Here is a 23,279-nt window from a genome sequence, read left to right as displayed (position 1 = left end):
AAGTAAGGAGGGAATATGTTATATGACAAGTAAAATAAAATAATAATAATAAAATCTCTTAGCAAGGTATAAGAATTGGAATTCCTATCCTAGTTATCCTTATCAGGTATGAAGAGAATTAGGTTTTAATCCCACTTGGTCAGCCTTTATTAAACAAAGGAAGGTTAAGTGGACTAATTAGCTTGATTCTCAAGTCCTAGTCAACTCCTGTGGAGAGACTAGTGTTAGAGCAATCCTAGCTCAAGCAGAATCTGCCAATTTCAATCACTTGCTGAGTTTGATAGCTCAAGTACTACCAATCACTTGACCAAAGCCAAAAGGGAGAAAAATATCTAAATTAAATTAAAAGCATCAATATAAATAAAGCAAAGCAATCTTAAATCTGAAATACCTCAAATAACATTAATTAAGAAAATTATATGTAACATGGAAGAGTTCATAAATTAAATTGGGAAAATAAATAAAAATAAAGAACCTGTGATTGAGAGTCACTCCTAAAACTAAGAGAAATCCTAATCCTAATCCTAAGAGAGAGGAGAGAACCTCACTCTCTAAAAATTACATCTACTCTTAAAATTGTGAATATGAGAGCTTTTTCAAGAATGGATGCATTCTCCCACTTTATAGCCTCTAATCTGTGTTTTCTGAGCCGAGAACTGGGTCAGAAACAACCCAGAATTCGCTGGTTGCGAATTCAAACATGCTGAATTTCTGTCACTGCGACGCGTCCGCATGGAGCACGCGGTCGCGTCGCCTAGAGTCAGGGCAACTATGACATATTATATATCAAATCGAAGCCCCGGACGTTAGCTTTCCAACGCAACTAGAACCGCATCGTTTGGGCCTCCGTAGCTAAAGTTATAGCCGTTTGAGTGCGAAGAGGTCAGGCTGGACAGCTTAGCAGTTTCTCCAACTTCTTATATTCCTTCCACTTTTGCATGCTTCCTTTCTATCCTCTGAGCCATTCTTGCCCTGTAATCTCTGAAATCACTTAACACACATATCAAGGCATCTAATGGTGGTAAGAGAGGATTAATATTAGCAATATAAAGGCCAAAGAAGCATGTTTTCAATCATAGCACATAATTAGGAAGGCAAATGTAAAACCATGCAAATAGTATGAATAAGTGGGCAAAGAGTTGATAAAATCCACTCAATTAAGCACAAGATAAACCATGAAATAGTGGTTTATCAACCTCCCCACACTTAAACAATAGCATGTCCTCATGCTAAGCTCAAGAGAAGCTATAAAGAATGAAGAATGTATGAAATGCAACCTATGAATGTAACTACATGCAGAATGTTTCCACCTACTTAGTTAAAAGTAAAAAAATCTTTCAAGAGGAAATATAAACTGAATTTCACTAATTTAAATCATGAAAATGAAGTACAAATAGACTTGCAAGAAGAAAATAGCTCATGAAAGCAGGGAACAAGGGATTGAGCATCGAACCCTCACTGGTAGTGTGTACACTCTAATAACTCAAGTGTTTTAGGTTCGATTCTCTCAATTCTCTACTAACCTTGCTTTCTAAGGCTTGCTCTTCATCTAATAATCAACATAAATTTAATGCATAAATACACAAATCAAGAGGTCTTTTAAGGGTTGTAATGGGGTTAGGGTCAAGGTAGGATTGTATTTGGCCAAGTGGACTAAAATTTGAATCCTTAATTAACTTAAACTTTCCACCTAACTTTAGACAATCCATGTAATCATAATACAACATCTAACTATCCATTAGCCATGTTTTCCACATATTTATGCATTCTAATTTTAAGTACAATACATATGCATTGCTTTCACCACTTACTTTGGGGCATTTTGTCCCCTTTAACTTATTTGCTCTTTTTCTCTTCTTTTTCTCTCTTTTTTTTATATATTTATTTTATTTTATTTTATTTTATTTTTTTCTTTCAATGCATATGATTAAATTATTGAATGCATGAACCTGTCCTAAACATTTCTTTTCACATTTTCAGAAAATTCTAACATACTCAATTCTCAGACCAAATGTTTTCAAACCCAATTTTTCCATACTTAATTCATGAGCACTCTCACTAGTCTAAGCTAACCAAGGATTCAAATTAAGTACATTATTGTTTTTTGCTTAGAGTTAATGATGTGCTAAAAATAAAGAACAGAGGGGTAAAAATAGGCTCAAAATTGGTTTGCAAAGGATAATGAAAGGTTAGGCCATATGGGTATGTAAGCTCAGTGAAACAAAGGCCTCAATCATATAAGTGCATGCATACATCAAACCATGGAAATATAGAATTAAGGAAGACAAAGATCACAATTTTAGAGAGAAAAACACACACCAAAAATAAAATATTGGTTGAAAAATGCAACCAATTCAAATAGGCTCAAAATCTTACAAGTTTTGTGTGTTCGAGCTCTAAACCATGTTCTAGTATAATATCTCTTCAAACAAGTGTAACATAAAATTTTTTTTCAAATTAGTGAAATGCTCTTAAAAGGTTTCTTGAAAAAGAAAATATTACTTCAACCAAGTGGTAAAATATGCACAAAATCAAATAATCATGCAATCAAACATGCAAATGCAACAACTAACAAGAAAAATAAAATATTGGTGTTTGAGAAGAAAATACTAACCCATGGAGATTGGTATCGACGTCCCCACACTTAAAGATTGCACCGTCCTCGTTGCATGCTAAGATGTGCAGGTGGACGGGTTGTTCCAACTGATGCTTTTCTCATCAAGGAATGTGCTGATGGACTTGTTTGTCTCCCCATGTAAACGTCTTTCAGTTCTCTTTCTGGTGGCCATCCTGAAAGAAAAAAGGGAAGAAAGGTAACCCAATAATAGAGATAAGAAAATAAATGAAGTATGGTTGGGTTAATGCCAAATGAAAAGGGTCCCAATTACATGGTAGCTACAACATGCAAGTGAGAAAATAGTAGAAGTACATGGCAAATCAAGAATGCAAAAAGTTGCAACAAAAGGGAAGAGAGTGTGGGTAAGGAGAGATAATATAAATTCATGTCAATGTAAAAGTAATACAGGTATGAAAGATTGGCATTGATAAAAATAATATTACCTAACCAGAATAAAAACAAGTCACTAAGCACCCAAAATAATTCAAGAGAAGATGCAACAGTGAAATAAGAAAATTCAACACCAAAGAAAAAAAAATAATAAATTTAGAAAGAAAAATAAAAATATGCACTAAATTAAAATGCAATGAATGAAATATTCAAATAAATTAAGTAAAATAAAATAAAAGATAAGAAGAATGAGAAGGGAAATGAGGGAAGAAGAAGTAAGTAAGAAAGGAGGGAGGAAAAATTAGGATTGGAGAAGAAAAGATAAGATATTTGGCAAATTAGGATAAGCTGTGCGGCGCAAGCAACGCGGTCGCGCGACTTGCGCTTATACTGATTGATGCGATCGCGTTGGTCATGCGGTCGCGTGACACAATTCATGCTACTGGCGCGAGGGCAGCCTCGCGCTCGCACAACTCTCTGTTCAAATTATTATTAGTGCCAAATTTTAAGTGACGCGATCGCATGGGGCATGCGATCGCGTGAGTGGGCTTTAGAAGAATGTGACGCGGTCGCGTGGGTCACGCGGCCGCGTGGGTAGAATTATGCGTTCAGCACCAATCCAGCACCACTCTAGCACAATAATTGGTTGTGCACCCTTTTACGTCGAAATCTAGGGCACGCGGCCGCGTGGGGCACGCGGTCGCGTGGGAGGCCATTATTCCCATATGACGCGGTCGTGTGGGACGATTTGTGCCATTGGCACGCCTCCAGTGCTGCTCCTGCGTAACTCTCTGTTCATATTAGTGTTGTCTCCCATCTCCTTGCGACGCGGACGCGTCAATGAGGCGGTCGCGTCGCGTGACTTTTTTTTTAAATAATGCAGTATGCAGAATGCAATGCTAATATGAATGTTATGCAAAATTCTAGGTTCAATACAATACAATAAAATAAAACTCGAAAACAAATAAAACTAAATAAAAATGAAAAAGGAACAATCATACCATGGTGGGTTGTCTCCCACCTAGCACTTTTAGTTAAAGTCCTTAAGTTGGACATTCGGGGAGTCCTTTGTTATGGTGGCTTGTGTTTGAACTCATTCAGGAATCTCCACCAATATTTGTAATTTCAATAGCCTCCGGGATCCCAAACTAGGCACGTAAAGCCTTTGAGTAGCTTCAAATAGATTCTTAGGCTCCCGGGGTATTGGATGTCAGAACAGATTCCAGGATTCCAAATCTTGCTTTTACACCCGTTTTCAAGTTGATTATCATGATTCCATCCGGCTGGTTCAGCTTTAGAATTCTCACTGAAGCGTCCAAACAACTTCCTAGACCCATTCAATTGAGCTTTACACCAACCCTTGCGTTTAAACTTAAAGCTTCCAACCATAATAAACCTTGTAGGACAATTCTTACCACTGACCATCTTCCTCTTACTCTTAATGCCACAAAGAGCTCTAAGTTGACCATCCGTCTCCAGTAGCCCATATTCAAGTGGAATTAGAAAGCTAAGGGATATGAATTTTACCCACTTGAATGTTGTGAAGGATGATGGCAACTTAGGGGATATTTTTAATGAAATTGCAAGCTCCACTCCCTTGTGCTCTTCTCTGATAATTACCACCTCCTTGCAAGCTTTTTCAATTTCAACCTTTTCCTCTTGGTAGCTTTCTTTCAATTCAATCACCTCTTCATTGCTTTCCAAGGGCATGGGAGGTTGTGCTTCTCCTTCTTGAATCTCCATCTCTTGATCAACCTCTTCCAAGTCTTCAACTGTGATATGCCTTGGAGGTTGTACACCCTCCTCAGCATCAATTTCAAACGTCTTGAAAGGGGGTTCTATGACTGGACTTTCCCATGGAGGTTCTGCATCTCCTAAGTCTTCAACCACTTCTTCCTTTTCAATAATTACAGCTTCCTCCACTTGTTCCAGTACAAATTCATGCTCCGTACTGTCCACTGGAGTTTCTAATATCTCCTTCATGCTACGTTCTTCATTAGATTGCCCACATGAAGCCATGGGAGCACTTTGAGTGTCCGAGCATCGGGAACCTAATTGACTTATCGCTTGATTTAATTGATATAGAGTTGCATGAAATCGGTGCGCTGCTTCCTTGAGATGATCCCTTAATTTTTCCTTCACTAATTCTTCAAGCACTCATTCGACTTCAAGGGTTTTTACTACCTTCACCTTTAGGGCCTCCTCTAGCTCCTTATGAAGTATGGATTTGTGAAGATGATCCCTTCTCTCTTGTTCCATGTCAATAGCATCATTGAGATCATGTTGCTCTTGGATTGATGGATGTGGGTGCTCTTCCATGGATGGTGGTGATGGGATGGAGAGATCATTCAGTGGTTGACAAGGAAGTACACTAGAGCTTGAGGATTGATTGTTGAAGGTATTTGGTGGTCCAATTTGGGCGAAGAGAGCTTGTATAGTAGAGTTTAGATCGGCAAGTGCTTTCTCCATGGAGGTTTGGGGTGGATAGGAGGGTTCATTTGGTTCATAGGGTGGTTGGTATGGTGGATACGGGTTAGGGTCATATGGTGGTGTTTGGTGGTGAGGGGCTTGTGAGTATGGTGATCCAAAGTCATGTTGAGGAGAGGGTTTATAGGCATATGGTGGTGGTTGTTGATAGTCCATTGGAGGTGGTTGTTGCCATGAGGGTTGATCAAATCCTTGTGGCTCCTCCCATCTTTGATTGTTCCAACTTTGATGCCTGTTCTCATTGTAATTTCTTCTTCCTGCAACATAATTGTAACCAGACTCATAGCCAAAGGGGTGAGAGTTCATAGTAGCAAATAAAAAATAAAAATAAAAATAAAAACAAATTTAAATTAAAAGGTTATTTAGATTTTTGAATTTAAAAATTAAATTTTGAAATTTTGAATTTTAAATTTTTGAATTTTGAATTTTTGAAAATTGAAATTTGAAAATTTTTAAATTTGAATTTTGAAATTTGATTTTTGAAATAAGATAAGATAAAATAAAAATCAATAACCTCTTAACTTAAGAAAAAGCAAAAATAAAAACAAAAATAAAAACAAATAAACAGGTAAAAAGCAAATATTTACAATAACCAATAATAAGGCATACGTTTGCAATTCCCCAGCAACGGCGCCATTTTGACGAGAGGAACTTTTGCGTGGTCTAGAAATTTGCGGATAAATCCTCGTTGCAAGTATAGTTTCTAAACCTTCAAAAGTCCTTTCATACAAACGTTTTGGTTGTCACAAGTAACAAACCCTTTTAAAATTGATAACCGAGTATTTAAACCTCGGGTCGTCTTTTCAAGGAATTGCAGGGAGGTATGTTCTTATTATTGGTTATGACTTTGTAAATTGGGGTTTTGGAAGTAAGGAGGGAATATGTTATATGACAAGTAAAATAAAATAATAATAATAAAATCTCTTGGCAAGGTATAAGAATTGGAATTCCTATCCTAGTTATCCTTATCAGGTATGAAGAGAATTGGGTTTTAATCCCACTTGGTCAGCCTTTATTAAACAAAGGAAGGTTAAGTGGACTGATTAGCTTGATTCTCAAGTCCTAGTCAACTCCTGTAGAGAGACTAGTGTTAGAGCAATTCTAGTTCAAGCAGAATCTGCCAATTTCAATCACTTGCTGAGTTTGATAACTCAAGTACTACCAATCACTTTACCAAAGCCAAAAGGGAGAAAAATATCTAAATTAAATTAAAAGCATCAATATAAATAAAGCAAAGCAATCTTAAATCTGAAATACCTCAAATAACATTAATTAAGAAAATTATATGTAACATGGAAGAGTTCATAAATTAAATTGGAAAATAAAAAAAAATAAAGAACCTGTGATTAAGAGTCACTCCTAAAACTAAGAGAAATCTTAATCCTAATCCTAAGAGAGAGGAGAGAACCTCTCTCTCCAAAAACTACATCTACTCCTAAATTTGTGAATATGAGAGCTTTTTCATGAATGGATGCATTTTCCCACTTTATAGCCTCTAATCCATGTTTTCTGGGCTGAGAACTGGGTCAGAAACAACCCAGAATTCGCTGGTTGCGAATTCAAACATGCTGAATTTCCGTCACTGCGACGCGTCCGCATGGAGCACGCGGTCGCGTCGCCTAGCTTCTGGGAAACTATGACATATTATATATCAAATTGCAGCCCCGGATGTTAGCTTTCCAACACAACTGAAACCGCGTCGTTTGGATCTCTGTAGCTAAAGTTATAGCCGTTTGAGTGCAAAGAGGTCAGGCTGGACAGCTTAGCAGTTTCTCCAACTTCTTGTATTCCTTCCACTTTTGCATGCTTCCTTTCTATCCTCTGAGCCATTCTTGCCCTGTAATCTCTGAAATCACTTAACACACATATCAAGACATCTAATGGTGATAAGAGAGGATTAATATTAGCAATATAAAGGTCAAAGAAGCATGTTTTCAATCATAGCACATAATTAGGAAGGCAAATGTAAAACCATGCAAATAGTATGAATAAGTGGGCAAAGAGTTGATAAAATCCACTCAATTAAGCACAAGATAAACCATGAAATAGTGGTTTATCAATGAGCTAGAGGAATTCAGACTCAATGCTTTCGAAAATGCTAAGATTTACAAAGAGAAAGCAAAAAGGTGGCATGATAAGAAACTGTCACCCAGTCTTTGAACCAGAACAAAAGGTTCTGCTGTTCAACTCTAGACTCAGATTATTCCCCAGAAAATAGTAATCCCGGTGGAAGGGACCATATGTGATTACAAGTGTGTCACCATATGGATATATGGAGCTTCAAGACATTGATTCTAATAAGAAGTTCATTGTTAATGGACAAAGAATCAAGCATTATCTTGAAGGCAATATTGAGCAAGAATGCTCAAAGGTGAGGCTAGATTAAAAGTTCAGCAAGGTCCTGCTAAAGACAATAAAGAAGCGCTTGCTGGGAGGCAACCCAGCCATTTATAAAGCTTATTTGTTATTCAAATAATAATTATACGAGTTTAATATAAATAATTTTCAAGGTAAAGTATCAATTGCATAAGTTCACAGAGTTACAGAAGGATTCAGAGTACAAAACAGGGAAAAGGAGCTCACTAGCAAGAAAACGCCAGTAAGAGGTACAATTGGGCGTTAAACGCTGGTGCACAAAATTGTGATCATCAATGGCGCCATCAACATGGTACGCTCAATTGATATCTCAACTCTTTATCACAACTTCGCACAACCAACCAGCAAGTGCACTGGGTCGTCCAAGTAATAAACCTTACGCGAGTAAGGGTCGATCCCACGGAGATTGTTGGTATGAAGCAAGCTGTGGTCATCTTGTAAATCTCAGTCTGGCGGATTCAAATGGTTATGGAGGATGAATGATTAAAAGATAAATGAAACATAAAATAAAGATAGAGATACTTATGTAATTCATTGGTGAGAATTTCAGATAAGCGTATGAAGATGCTTTGTCCCTTCCGTCTCTCTGCTTTCCTACTGTCTTTATCCAATCCTTCTTAATCCTTTCCATGGCAAGCTATATGTTGGGCATCACCGTTGTCAGTGGCTACAATCCCATCCTCTCAGTGAAAATGTTCAACGCACTCTGTCACAGCACGGCTATTCATCTGTCGGTTCTCGATCATGTCGGAATAGAATCCAGTGATTCTTTTGCGTCTGTCACTAACGCCCCACAATCACGAGTTTGAAGCTCATCATAGTCATTCAATCCTTGAATCATACTCGGAATACCACAGACAAGGTTTAGAATTTCCGGATTCTCAAGAATGCCGCCATCAATTCTAGCTTATACCATGAAGATCCTGATTAAGGAATCCAAGAGATAAACACTCAATCGAAGGTAGAACGGAGGTGGTTGTCAGGCACACGTTCATAGGTGAGAATGATGATGAGTGTCACGGATCATCACATTCATCAAGTTGAAGAACAAGTGATATCTTAGAACAAGAACAAGTTGAATTGAATAGAAGAACAAAAGTAATTGCATTGATACTCGAGGTACAGCAGAGCTCCACACCTTAATCTATGGTGTGTAGAAACTCCACCGTTGAAAATACATAAGAACATGGTCTAGGCATGGCCATGAGGCCAGCCCCAAAACGTGATCTAAGGTAGCACAGAACTACTCAAAGATTGCTCTCTAAATACAATAGCAAAAGGTCTTATTTATAGGGAACTAGTAGCTTAGGGTTACAAAAATGAGTAATTAATGCAGAAATCTTCTTTCGGGCCCACTTGGTGTGTGTTTGGGCTGAGCATTGAAGCTTCCATGTGTAGAGAATTTTCTTGGAGTTAAACGCCAGCTTTTGTGCCAGTTTGGGCGTTTAACTCCAGCTTTTGTGCTAGTTTTGGAGTTAAACGCCAGAATTCTTGAGCTGACTTGGAACGCCGGTTTGGGCCATCAAATCTCGGGCAAAGTATGAACTATTATATATTGCTGGAAAGCCCAGGATGTATACTTTCCAACTCAATTGAGAGCGCGCCAATTGAGCTTCTGTAGCTCCAGAAAATCCACTTTGAGTGCAGGGAGGTCAGAATCCAACAACATCTGCAGTCCTTTTTCAGCCTCTGAATCAGATTTTTGCTCAGGCCCCTCAATTTCAGCCAAAAAATACCTGAAATCACAGAAAAATACACAAACTCATAGTAAAGTTCAGAAGAGTGATTTTTATTTAAAAACTAATAAAAACATAATAAAAACTAATTAAAATATACTAAAAACATACTAAAAACAATGCCAAAAAGCGTATAAATTATCCGCTCATCACAACACCAAACTTAAATTATTGCTTGTCCCCAAGCAACTGAAAATAAAATAGGATAAAAGAAGGAGAATATACAATGAATTCCAAAGACATCTATGAAGATCAGTATTAATTAGATGAGCGGGGCTTTTAGCTTTTTGCTTCTGAACAGTTTTGGCATCTCACTTTATCCTTTGAAGTTCAGAATGATTGGCATCTATAGGAACTCAGAATTCAGATAGTGTTACTAACTTTCCTAGTTAAGTATGTTGATTCTTGAACACAGCTACTTTATGAGTCTTGGCCGTGGCCCTAAGCACTTTGTTTTCCAGTATTACCACCGGATACATAAATGCCACAGACACATAACTGGGTGAACCTTTTTAGATTGTGACTCAGCTTTGCTAGAGTCCCCAATTAGAGGTGTCTAGGGTTCTTAAGCACACTCTTCTTTTTGCTTTGGACCTCGACTTTAACCGCTCAGTCTCAAGTTTTCACTTGACACCTTCACGCCACAAGCACATGGTTTGGGACAGCTTGTTTTAGCCGCTTAGGCCAGGATTTTATTCCTGTGGGCCCTCCTATCCATTGATGCTCAAAGCCTTGGATCCTTTTTATCACCCTTGCCTTTTGGTTTAAAGGGGTATTGGCTTTTTCTGCTTGCTTTTTCTTCTTTTTTTTTTGCGAGCTTTTCACTGCTTTTTCTTGCTTCAAGAATCAATTTTATAGCTTTAAGGCATAGACACTAAGACACTAATGATCATAAGACACAAACATAAATAAACATAAGTAAAAAAAATTCGAAAAATAGGAAAGTAAAGAACAAGGAGATTAAAGAACGGGTCCACCTTAGTGATGGCGGCTTGTTCTTCCTCTTGAAGATCTTATGGAGTTCTTGAGCTCCTCAATGTCTCTTCCTTGCCTTTTTTGCTCCTCTCTCATGATCTCATGATCTTCTCTAATTTTATGGAGGAGGATGGAATGCTCTTGGTGCTCCATCCTTAGTTAATTACAGAGGTGACAAATGAGATGAGGGAAGGCTAACCTTGCCGAGGTAGAGGACTTGTCCGCCACCTTATAGAGTTCTTGGGATATAACCTCATGAACTTCTACTTCCTCTCCAATCATGATGCTATGAATCATGATGGCCCGGTCTATAGTAGCTTCGGACTGGTTGCTAGTGGGAATGATTGAACGTTGGATAAACTCCAACCATCCCCTAGCCACGGGCTTGAGGTCATGCCTTCTTAAATGAACCGGCTTTCCTCTTGAATCTCTCTTCCATTGAGCGCCCTCTTCACAAATGTCTATGAGGACTTGGTCCAACCTTTGATCAAAGTTGACCCTTCTAGTGTAGGGGTGTTCATCTTCTTGCATCATGGGCAAGTTGAATGCCAACCTTACATTTTCCGGACTAAAGTCTAAGCGTTTCCCCCGAACCATTGTAAGCCAATTCTTTGGGTCCGGGTTCACACTTTGATCATGGTTCTTGGTGATCTATGCATTGGCATAGAACTCTTGAACCATTAGGATCCCGACTTGTTGAATGGGGTTGGTAAGAACTTCCCAACCTCTTCTTCGGATCTCATGTCGGATTTCCGGATATTCACTCTTTTTGAGTTTGAAGGGGACCTCGGGGATCACCTTCTTCATGGCCTCAACTTCATAGAAGTGGTCTTGATGCACCCTTGAGATGAATCTCTCCATCTCCCATGACTCGGAGGTGGAAGCTTTTGCCTTTCCTTTCCTCTTTCTAGAGGTTTCTCCGGCCTTAGGTGCCATAAATGGTTATGGAAAAATAAAAAGCAATGCTTTTACCACACCAAACTTAGAAGGTTTGCTCGTCCTCGAGCAAAAGAAGAAAGAAGAGAGTAGAAGAAGAAGAAATAGAGGAGATGGAGTGGGCTTTGTGTTTCGGTCAAGGGGGAGAAGTAGTGTTTATGTTGTGTGAAAATGAAGGGGTGAAGATGGGTTTATATAGGAGTGAGAGGGGTGTGTATGGTTCGGCTATAGAGGGTGGGTTTGGGTGGGAAATTATTTTGAATTTGAATGGTGAGGTAGGTGGGGTTTTATGAAGGATGGATGTGAGTGGTGAAGAGAATGGTGGGATTTGATAGGTGAGGGTTTTTGGGAAAGAGGTATTGAGGTGATTGGTGAATGGGTGAAGAAGAGAGAGAGTGGTTGGGTAGGTGGGGATCCTGTGGGTCCACAGATCCTGAGGTGTCAAGGATAGCTCATCCCTACACCGAGTGGCGTGCAAAAACGCCCTTTCTGCCAATTCTGGCGTTAAACTCCGGTCTGGTGCCCCTTTCTGGCGTTTAACGCCAGCTCCTTGCCCATTCCTGGCGTTAAACGCCAGTCTGGTGCCCCTTTCTGGCGTTAAACGCCCAAAATGGTGCCAGACTGGGCGTTAAACGCCCATTTGCTGCCCTTACTGGCGTTTATACGCCAGCAAGCTTTTCCTCCAGGGTGTGCTATTTTTTTCTCTGTTTTTCATTCTATTTTTGCTTTTTCAATTGTTTTTGTGACTTCACATGATCATCAACCTACAAAAAACATAAAATAACAATGGAAAATAGATAGATATAACATTGGGTTGCCTCCCAACAAGTGCTTCTTTAATGTCAGTAGCTTGACAGTGGGCTCTCATAGAGCCTCACAGATGTTCAGAGCAATGTTGGAACCTCCCAACACCAAACTTAGAGTTTGAATATGGGGGTTCAACACCAAACTTAGAGTTTGGTTGTGGCCTCCCAACACCAAACTTAGAGTTTGACTGTGGGGGCTCTGTTTGACTCTGTTTTAAGAGAAGCTCTTCATGCTTCCTCTCCATGGTTACAGAGGGATATCCTTGAGCCTTAAACACAAGGGATTCTTCATTCACTTGAATGATCAATTCTCCTCTGTCAACATCAATCACAGCCTTTGCTGTGGCTAGGAAGGGGCTGCCAAGGATGATGGATTCATCCATGCACTTCCCAGTCTCTAGGACTATGAAATCAGCAGGGATGTAGTGGTCTCCAACCTTTACCAAGACATCCTCTACAAGTCCATAAGCTTGTTTTCTTGAATTATCTGCCATCTCTAGTGAGATTCTTGCAGCTTGTACCTCAAGGATCCCTAGCTTCTCCATTACAGAGAGAGGCATGAGGTTTACACTTGACCCTAGGTCACACAGAGCCTTCTCAAAGGTCATGGTGTCTATGGTACAAGGTATTGAGAACTTCCCCAGATCCTGTCTCTTTTGAGGTAATCTCTGCCTAGTCAAGTCATCCAGTTCTTTGGTGAGTAAAGGGGGTTCATCCTCCCAAGTCTCATTACCAAATAACTTGTCATTTAGCTTCATGATTGCTCCAAGGTACTTAGCAACTTGCTCTTCAGTGACATCTTCATCCTCTTCAGAGGAAGAATACTTATCAGAGCTCATGAATGACAGAAGTAAATCCAATGGAATCTCTATGGTCTCAGTGTGAGCCTCATATTCCCATGGCTCCTCATTAGGGAACTCATTGGAGGCCAGTGGACGTCCATTGAGGTCTTCCTCAGTGGTGATCACTGCCTCTTCCTCCTCTCCAATTTTGGCCATGTTGATGGCTTTGCACTCTCCTTTTGGATTTTCTTCTGTATTGCTTGGAAGAGTACTAGGAGGGAGTTCAGTAACTTTCTTACTCAGCTGACCCACTTGTGCCTCCAAGTTTCTAATGGAGGACCTTGTTTCAGTCATGAAACTCTGAGTGGTTTTAATTAGATCAGAGACCATGGTTGCTAAGTCAGAGTGGTTCTGCTTAGAGTTCTCTGTCTGCTGCTTAAGAGATGATGGAAAAGGCTTTCCATTGCTAAACATGTTTCTTCCACCATTGTTGTTGTTGAAGCCTTGTTGAGGTCTCTGTTGGTCCTTCCATGAGAGATTTGGATGGTTTCTCCATGAAGGATTGTAGGTGTTTCCATAGGGTTCACCCATGTAATTCACCTCTTCCATTGATGGGTTCTCAGGATCATAGGCTTCTTCTTCAGATGAAGCGTCCTTAGTACTGCCTGCTGCAGCTTGCATTCCAGATATACTTTGAGAAATCATATTGACTTGCTGAGTCAATATTTTGTTTTGAGCCAATATGGCATTCAGAGTATCAATCTCAAGAACTCCTTTCTTCTGGCTTGTCCCATTATTCACAGGATTTCTCTCAGAAGTGTACATGAATTGGTTATTTGCAACCATTTCAATGAGTTCTTGAGCTTCTGCAGGTGTCTTCTTCAGATGAAGAGATCCTCCAGCAGAGCTGTCCAATGACATCTTGGACAGTTCAGACAGACCATCATAGAAGATACCTATGATGCTCCATTCAGAAAGCATGTCAGAAGGACACTTTCTAATCAATTGTTTGTATCTTTCCCAAGCTTCATAGAGGGATTCACCTTCCTTCTGTCTGAAGGTTTGGACTTCCACTCTAAGCTTACTCAATTTTTGAGGTGGAAAGAACTTTGCCAAGAAGGCATTGACTAGCTTTTCCCAAGAGTTCAGGCTTTCCTTAGGTTGTGAATCCAACCATATCCTAGCTCTGTCTCTTACAGCAAAAGGGAATAGCATAAGTCTATAGACCTCAGGGTCAACCCCATTGGTCTTGATAGTGTCACATATTTGCAAGAATTCAGCTAAAAACTGATGAGGATCTTCCAATGGAAGTCCATGAAACTTGCAGTTCTGTTGCATTAAAGAAACTAATTGAGGCTTAAGCTCAAAGTTGTTTGCTCCAATGGCAGGGATAGAGATGCTTCTCCCATAAAAGTCGGGAGTAGGTGCAGTAAAGTCACCCATCACCTTCCTTGCATTGTTGGCATTGTTGTTGTTTTTGGCTGCCATATCTTCTTCTAGTTTGAAGATTTCTGTTAGGTCCTCTCCAGAGAGTTGTGCTTTAGCTTCTCTTAGCTTTCGCTTCAAGGTCCTTTCAGGTTCAGGGTCAGCCTCAACAAGAATGCCTTTGTCTTTGTTCCTGCTCATATGAAAGAGAAGAGAACAAAAAAGTATGGAATCCTCTACGTCACAGTATAGAGATTCCTTGAGGTGTCAGAGAAAAAGAAGAATAGAAGGAGGAGGTAGAAGGAGAAGAATTCGAACTTATCAAGAGGGATAGAGTTCGAATTATTGATAGTGGAGGAGTGTTAGTCCTTAAATAGAAGGATGTGAAAAGAGGGGAAGAATTTTCGAAAATTAATTAAAAGATTTTAAAAAGAAATTTGAAAATTTGATTGAGATTTTCGAAAACTAAGATTGGGAAAGAAATAAAGTGATTTTTGAAAAAAAAATTTTTGAAATTAGAAATAAAAAAGATATGATTGAAAACTATTTTGAAAAAGATGTGATTAAGAAGATATGATTGAAAAGGTGTGGTTTTAAAAAGATATGATTGAAAAGATATGATTGAAAAACAATTTAAAAAAAAAGATTTGATTTTTAAAATTAATGACTTGGCTAACAAGAAATTTAAAAGATATGATTCAGACATTAAACCTTTCTTAACAGAAAAGGCAACACACGTTAAAAATTTTTTTGTGATTTTCGAGAATTATATAGAGAAGAAAATAAAGAGAATTAAAACTTTTAATAAGAATTCCAGGAATCATTGCAATGCTAGTCTAAGACTCCGGTCCAGGAATTAGACATGGCTTACTAGCCAGCCAAGCTTTCAATGAAAGCTCCGGTCCAAAACACTAGACATGGCCAATGGCCAGCCAAGGTTTAGCAGATCATTGCTCACAACAGCAAAATTGATAGAAATCAACAAGCTCTTGTGATGATAAGTTGAAACCTCGGTCCAAAAGATTAGACATGGCTTCTCAGCCAGCCAGACTTTAACAAATCATCATGAAACTCTAGAATTCATTCTTAAAAACTCTGAAGAACAAAATAGAAAATCTTTTTGTATTTTTGAAAATTTTTTTCGAAAAATAAAAAGGAAAAGTACCTAATCTAAGCAACAAGATGAACTGTCAGTTGTCCAAACTCGAACAATCCCCGGCAACGGCGCCAAAAACTTGGTGTTGTTGCCGGAAACAAATGAAAAATTATTGTTCGTTCATTCGTTCCTTCCCCGGCAACGGCGCCAAAAACTTGGTGCACGAAATTGTGATCATCAATGGCGCCATCAACATGGTACGCTCAATTGATATCTCAACTCTTTATCACAACTTCGCACAACTAACCAGCAAGTGCACTGGGTCGTCCAAGTAATAAACCTTACGCGAGTAAGGGTCGATCCCACGGAGATTGTTGGTATGAAGCAAGCTATGGTCATCTTGTAAATATCAGTCAGGCGGATTCAAATGGTTATGGAGGATGAATGATTAAAAGATAAATAAAACATAAAATAAAGATAGAGATACTTATGTAATTCATTGGTGCATGGTCTAGGCATGGCCATGAGGCCAGCCCCAAAACGTGATCTAAGGTAGCATAGAACTACTTAAAGATTCCTCTCTAAATACAATAGCAAAAGGTCCTATCTATAGAGAACTAGTAGCTTAGGGTTACAGAAATGAGTAATTAATGCAGAAATCTTCTTCCGGGCCCATTTGGTGTGTGCTTGGGCTGAGCATTGAAGCTTCCATGTGTAGAGACTTTTCTTGGAGTTAAACTCCAGCTTTTGTGCCAGTTTTGGAGTTAAACGCCAGAATTCTTGAGCTGACTTGGAACGCCAGTTTGGGCTATCAAATCTCGGGCAAAGTATGGACTATTATATATTGATGGAAAGCCCAGGATGTCTACTTTCCAACGCAATTAAAAGCGCGCCAATTGGGCTTCTGTAGCTCCAGAAAATCCACTTTGAGTGCAGGGAGGTCAGAATCCAACAGCATCTGCAGTCCTTTTTCAGCCTCTGAATCAGATTTTTGCTCAGGTCCCTCAATTTCAGCCAGAAAATATCTGAAATCACAGAAAAATACACAAACTCATAGTAAAGTCCAGAAGAGTGATTTTTATTTAAAAACTAATAAAAACATAATAAAAACTAATTAAAATATACTAAAAATATACTAAAAACAATGCCAAAAAGCGTATAAATTATCCGCTCATCAAACGCCCAAAAGAAGCTTCTATTGGGCGTTTAACGCCAGTAATGATATATTTCTGGGCGTTAAACGCCAGAATGGGTACCATTCTGGGCGTTTAACGCCAAACTTGCAGCATCCTGGGCGTTCAGAAAAATGCCCAGTGACAAAAGATTTCTGGCATTTAACGCCAGCCAGAAGCAACAACTGGGCGTTAAACGCCCAAAAGAGGCTACAGATGGGCGTTAAACGCCCAAAACAAGCAGCAGTTGGGCGTTTAACGCCAGGATTGTGGAGGGGAGGAAGTTTTTGCTCCCAACTTGATTTTTTTCAAATTTTCATATTTTCATCCATACTTTCTTGCATAAACTTGTTCCCATACTTTCATTTTTCAAACTCTTTTCCAAAAATATTAAAAATATTTTAATCCTTTAATTAAATCTTTCTCAATTCTTCTTCAACTTCTTTTCAAATCTTTTTCAAAACAAATCCATCTTTTTCAAAACTTTTCAACTCATCAATATCTTTTTCAAATCTTCACAATATTTTTTTTAAAAAACAAATCTATCTTTTTCAAATATCTTTTATATCTTTTCAATTTTAAATTACATCTTTTTCCTATCATACTTATCTTTTTCAAATCACATTTTCTATCATATCTTTTTTTCAAAAATTTTCGAAAACCCACCCCCTTCCCTTTAAATCCTCGTTCGGCCTCCCTCCTCTCCTCCACAATTCGAACTTGGCTCACCCTATATCCCTCTCCTTTCCTTTCTTTTGCTTGAGGACAAGAAAACCTCTAAGTTTGGTGTGTTTATCCATGATCACTAAGCCAATACTCACCAAGATCATGGCTCCTAAGGGAAAACAAACCACCTCAAGAGGTAAGAAAGAGAATATTCCAAAACCACTTTGGAATCAAGGAAAGTTCTTAACCAAAGAACATTCAGACCATTCCTACAAAATAATGGGTCTAAGGTCAGTGATCCCGGAAGTTAAATTTGATCTGGAAGAAGACGAATATCCGGAGATCCAAGAGCAAATTCGAAGCAGGAGCTGGGAAATCCTAGCTAATCCTGAGACAAAGGTGGGAAGAAACATGGTTCAGGAATTCTACTCTAATCTGTGGAAGACAGACAGGCAGAGAATAGCTGGAACCGCATTCTATGACTATCGAACTCTGGTCACAGGGAAGATTGTTCACCTTCACCCTGACAAAATAAGAGAGATCTTCAAGCTGCCTCAACTGCAAGATGACCCAGACTCCTTTAATAGGAGAATGATGAGACCAAATAAGAGCTTGGACAAAATTCTAGAGGACATATGCCTCCCTGGAGCCAAATGGACAACAAACACAAAGGGTGTCCCAAACCAACTCAAGAGAGGAGATCTCAAACCAGTCACCAGAGGCTGGCTGGACTTCATTGGGCGTTCTATACTGCCCACTAGCAACCGCTCTAAAGTCACCATCAAAAGAGCAGTGATGATTCATTGCATTATGTTGGAAAAAGAAGTGGAAGTTCATCAGCTGATTTATTGTGAGCTTTACACAGTTGCAAACAAGAATTCCAAGGATGCCAAATTGGCTTATCCAAGCTTAATCTCTCTGCTATATAAAGATGCTGGGGTAAAGATGGGAGTAGATGAGTATATCTCAGTTGAGCAACCAATCACCAAAAAGTCAATAGAAGGACAACAAGTGCAGGACGACCCCATCAAGAGGAGAGCATAGGAGTTCCTCCCGGAAATCCCTCAAATTGAATACTGGAGGAGCCTAGAAGCATCTATCACCAAGTTGCAAGAAGCTGTGGATCAACTGAAGGACGAACAGCAAAATCAAAACAGCATGCTCTGCAAACTGCTTAGGGAACAAGAAGAGCAAGGGCGTGAACTAAAGGAACTGAAGCGCCAGAAGCTATCTCTTGAAGGGCCAAGCACCCCACAGAGTTAAGAGGCATCTACCTCCCAAAATAAAGGTTGTTGAGTCCTAATCTTAACCTTAACTCTGTGATAATTGTTCTTATTAGAAATCTACCTTAGAAGTTATATATGAGTAGTAGTAATTAGTATCTTTATTTTTAATTTTATCTCTAATTAAGCTATAATTTATTTTTCTCATCATTATTAAACATGAATAAAATAGCAGATTTTCAGAATAAGGAGGCAATAATTTTTTTTCAAGTCTTTAATAAGAAAAATTCAAATTATTTATATGTGGTAGCAATACTCTTTGCCTTCTGAATGAATGCTTGAACAGTGCATAATTTTGATAGTGGAGTTTATGAATGTTAAATCTGTTGGCTCTTGAAAGAATGACGAAAGAGGAAAAATGTTATTGATAATATAAAATATCATAAAATTGATTCTTGAAGCAAGAAAAAGCAGTACAAAAAATATTTTATATATAGAAAGAAAAAGAAAAAGCAAGCAGAAAAAGCCAATAGCCCTTTAAACCAAAAGGAAAAGGAAAAAAAGGATCCAAGGCTTTGAGCATTAATGGATAGGAGGGCCAAAGGAATAAAATCCTGGTCTAAGCGGCTAAACCAAGCTGTCCCTAACCATGTGCTTGTGGCATGCAGGTCCAAGTGAAAAGCTTGAGACTGAGTGGTTAAAGTCGTTATCCAAAGCAAAAAGAGTGTGCTTAAGAACTCTGGACACCTCTAATTGGGGACTTTAGTAAAGCTGAGTCACAATCTAAAAAGGTTCACCCAGTTATGTGTCTGTGGCATTTATGTATCCGGTGGTAATACTGGAAAACAAAGTGCTTAGGGCCACGGCCAAGACTCAGAAAGCAGCTGTGTTCAAGAATCAACATACTAAACTAGAAGAATCAATAACACTATCCGAATTCTAAGTTCCTATAGATGCCAATCATTCTAAACTTCAAAGGATAAATTGAGATGCCAAAACTGTTCAGAAGCAAAAAGCAGAGATATTACTTGGTGATCCACCAACATACAGCTTGCCATGGAAGGAGCCTTGCGTGCGTGAAGAAGATGACAGTAGGAAAGCAGAGATTCAGAGGACAAAGCATCTCCAAAACTCCAACATATTCTCCATTACTGCATAACAAGTATTTATTTCATGCTCTTTTATTTTTTCACAATTTAAACTGATAATCATAATTGATATCATGACTAAGAGTTACAAGATAACCATAGCTTGCTTCAAGCCGACAATCTCCGTGGGATTCGACCCTTACTCACGTAAGGTATTACTTGGACGACCCAGTGCACTTGCTGGTTAGTGGTACGAATTGTAAAAAGTGTGATTTACAATTTCGTGCACCAAACAGATAAAGCGAAAATTGTAAAATAAAAAACGCAACACTCAGAAAATAGGATTACTTGCGTGCGAAGAAATTTAAGGTTTAAAAGCATAACTAAATAAAAAGTAGAAGTAGAGAGATAAGAAAATGATATAGCAAGCTCCTAACTCAGCTTGCAGAGTTGAGGCTGGCCAGAGAATATTTAAGAGGTACCAAAGATAAAGTGTTCATATACATATAAGGAGAGTCTAATACATACATACATACATACACATATATATATATATATATATAACAAAAGTAGGGCCTCAAAATGAACCACTTCGCAGCAGAACTCCAGACGCCTAGCGAGGTGCTGCTTGACCTGCATCTGAAAAATAACAACAGAGCATGGGGTGAGAATTGAAGGTTCTCAGCATGGTAAAGGTGCCACGCACATAAGATATAAGGTCCTGGGAATGTCAGAGGCAATCCTAGAACGCCGACACCCAGATTACAAAGCTTAAATAACTAAACAGAAACCATAAAAAGGTGGTCTTCTAAGGATATCTAAGCCTAGTTTAAACTTAACATTAACACTAAGTCCTTCCAACTTTCCTCCGTTCCTCCATCACCGGTGAGTTTGCAAAGACAAACAAAGAGACAATTGCAAGCACAGGTAGGAGACAAATAGTGCAAGTAGTAAATATAACAATTCACATAATATAATCAATTAGGCATTCCTAATTAATGCATAGCAAACAAAACAAATAATATGCACATGATGTATGCCTTTCCTACTGGCCATGAGCTCACGCGTCGGTTAACTGTCAGAACCTGACACACCTGGTAGCTAACCCGGATACTGTCTCTCGACTGCGCATCTCCAGGAGGCACAAGATCAGGGGATTAGTGCCCTACCACCTTCTCCTGGTGGATTGATTATGGTGTTCGGTTATGTTTTCTTTTCTCCCCACCTTGAACATGGCTTTGACACGAAGAATTATTATCGGTCTAGAAATTTCTCTTAATAGAAAAGGAATTTCTTCTTTGTAAGCATAGTTCCAAACTAACAAATAACTCTCACATCAAATTTTAAAAGTTTTGGTTGTCACAAGTACAAACCCCAATAAAAATTAACCGAAGTATTCAAACCTCGGGTTGTCTCACAAGGAATTGCAATGAAGTGCTCAATTATTGGGTATGAAGATGCAAGGGGTTTGATTTGATAGTTAGCAAGAAAAGTAAATAGCAAGAAAGTAAATGACAAAAACTAATAAAAGAAAGGAAAGGACTCTTGGCTAGACATAGGTAATTGAGATCATCATCCTTGTCAACAAACCATACATTGATAATTATGAGGTACCAACCTATTAAGTCTACTCCTATGCTTGAAGTAAGTACAATATCTACCTCTAAGCATTAAGTATGTCAAATAGGCTTGATCAACATCAATCCATAAGTCTCAACCTAGCTACTAATTAACTTAGTAGTAGGCTAGAGTCAATGGTTATCAAATTGACCACATAGGGTTCTCAAATCACCAATTCAATGAGACCCAATGACTCAAGGTCACTCAATTCCCTTAACCTAGGCCAAGAGTAAAGCAAACTACACAAAAACTAGTGGAAACATTCTATCAAATACCTATAGTGCAAGAAAAGTAAACATCACACCAAATGCAAAAATTAAAGAAAGCCATAACTAATCAAAGCAAGAAATCAACAATAGGAACTAAGGCAAACATAAAAGAACATGAAAACATAAAATTGCATTAAAATAAAATAGAAATCCAACAAAAGTGCATGAACATAAGAACAACAAAATAAAGGAAATGACAAGTAAAACTAGAAGAATAGATATGTAACAACAAGGAATTAAGAAGGAAAACTAAATCAAAACAAGAATTACAAGTTGGATTTGAGAAAATTAAACCTAATCTACCCTAAATTCTAGAGAGAAGGGAGAGCTTCTCTCTCTAGAATTCTACCTACAACATGATGAAAACTACACTATGAGTCTCTCTTCATTCCCTTTCCATCCTTGGGTTCAAAATGATCAGAAATGAGTCTCTCTTCATTCTCTCTTCTTTAAGTGAGTCACGTGCTGCTTGTCACGCGTACATATGGGTCACGCATACGCGTCACTGGCACTTTTCCTGGTCACGCGTGCGCGTGGGGTGACGCATGCGCGTCGCTTGCGAATTTCCATCTCACGCGTACACGTGGGTGACGTGTGCGCGTGGCCTTCAGTTCAGCAAATCCTTATTTCTTCATGAATTCATTTTTGCATGCTTTCTCTTCATTCCTTCAACCCAATCTTTGCCTTATGAGCTTGAAATCACTCAACAAACGTATCAAGGCATCGAATGAAATTAAATTGAATTAAAATTATCCATTTTAGGGCCCAAAAGTATGTTTTTACTCTTAAGCACAAATTAGGAGAAATTCACAAAACTATGCTATTTCATTGGATAAATGTGAGAAAAGAAGATAAAATCTCCTAAAATCAACACAAGATAAACCACAAAATTGGAATTTATCAAACCTCCCCACACTTAAACCAAGCATGTCCTCATGCTAAACCAAGAAAGATAAGAAAAGGGATATGAACATTTATTCAATGCAAATAAACTATATGCAACCTATCTAAATGCATGCAACTAAATGCAAGATGATTCTACCTACTTGCTTAAAAGTAAATCAATTTCCAAGAACATATATAAACAAGTAGGGCTAAGATCATATGACGATTCATGAACCCTACCAATTCAAATATAAAAATTGAAGCTCAAAGAGACTTGCAATAAGAAAGCTCATGAAAGCCGAGAATAAGGAATTGAGCATCGAACCCTCACCGAAAGTGTATCCGCTCTAGTCGCTCAAGTGTATAGGGTCGATCACTCAATTCTCTTCTAATCATGCTTTCCAAGATTTTTTTTTCATCTAACAATCAACAATTATTCAATGCATGCATACATTCATCATGAGGACTTATTCTTAGGTTGTAATGGGGCTAGGGTAAAGGTAGGGATGCATATGGTCAAGTGAGCTTGAAATTTGCATCTTTGATTAGCCTAAGCTCTCACCAAACACGTATAACAACCTATACAATTCTAATACAATACCTAGCTACCCATGCTTTCCACTTTTTCACATACTCATGCATTCTCTTTAATTCACATTCCATATGCATTGCTTATTATTATTTTTCTTTGGGGCATTTTTGTCCCCTTTTTATTACCTTTCTTTTTCTA

The sequence above is a fragment of the Arachis ipaensis genome, chromosome B07 (assembly GCF_000816755.2).
Source record: "Arachis ipaensis cultivar K30076 chromosome B07, Araip1.1, whole genome shotgun sequence".
Lineage (NCBI taxonomy): Eukaryota > Viridiplantae > Streptophyta > Magnoliopsida > Fabales > Fabaceae > Arachis > Arachis ipaensis.
The sequence above is the reverse complement of the archived record's forward strand: the minus strand, read 5'-3'. Positions refer to the sequence as shown.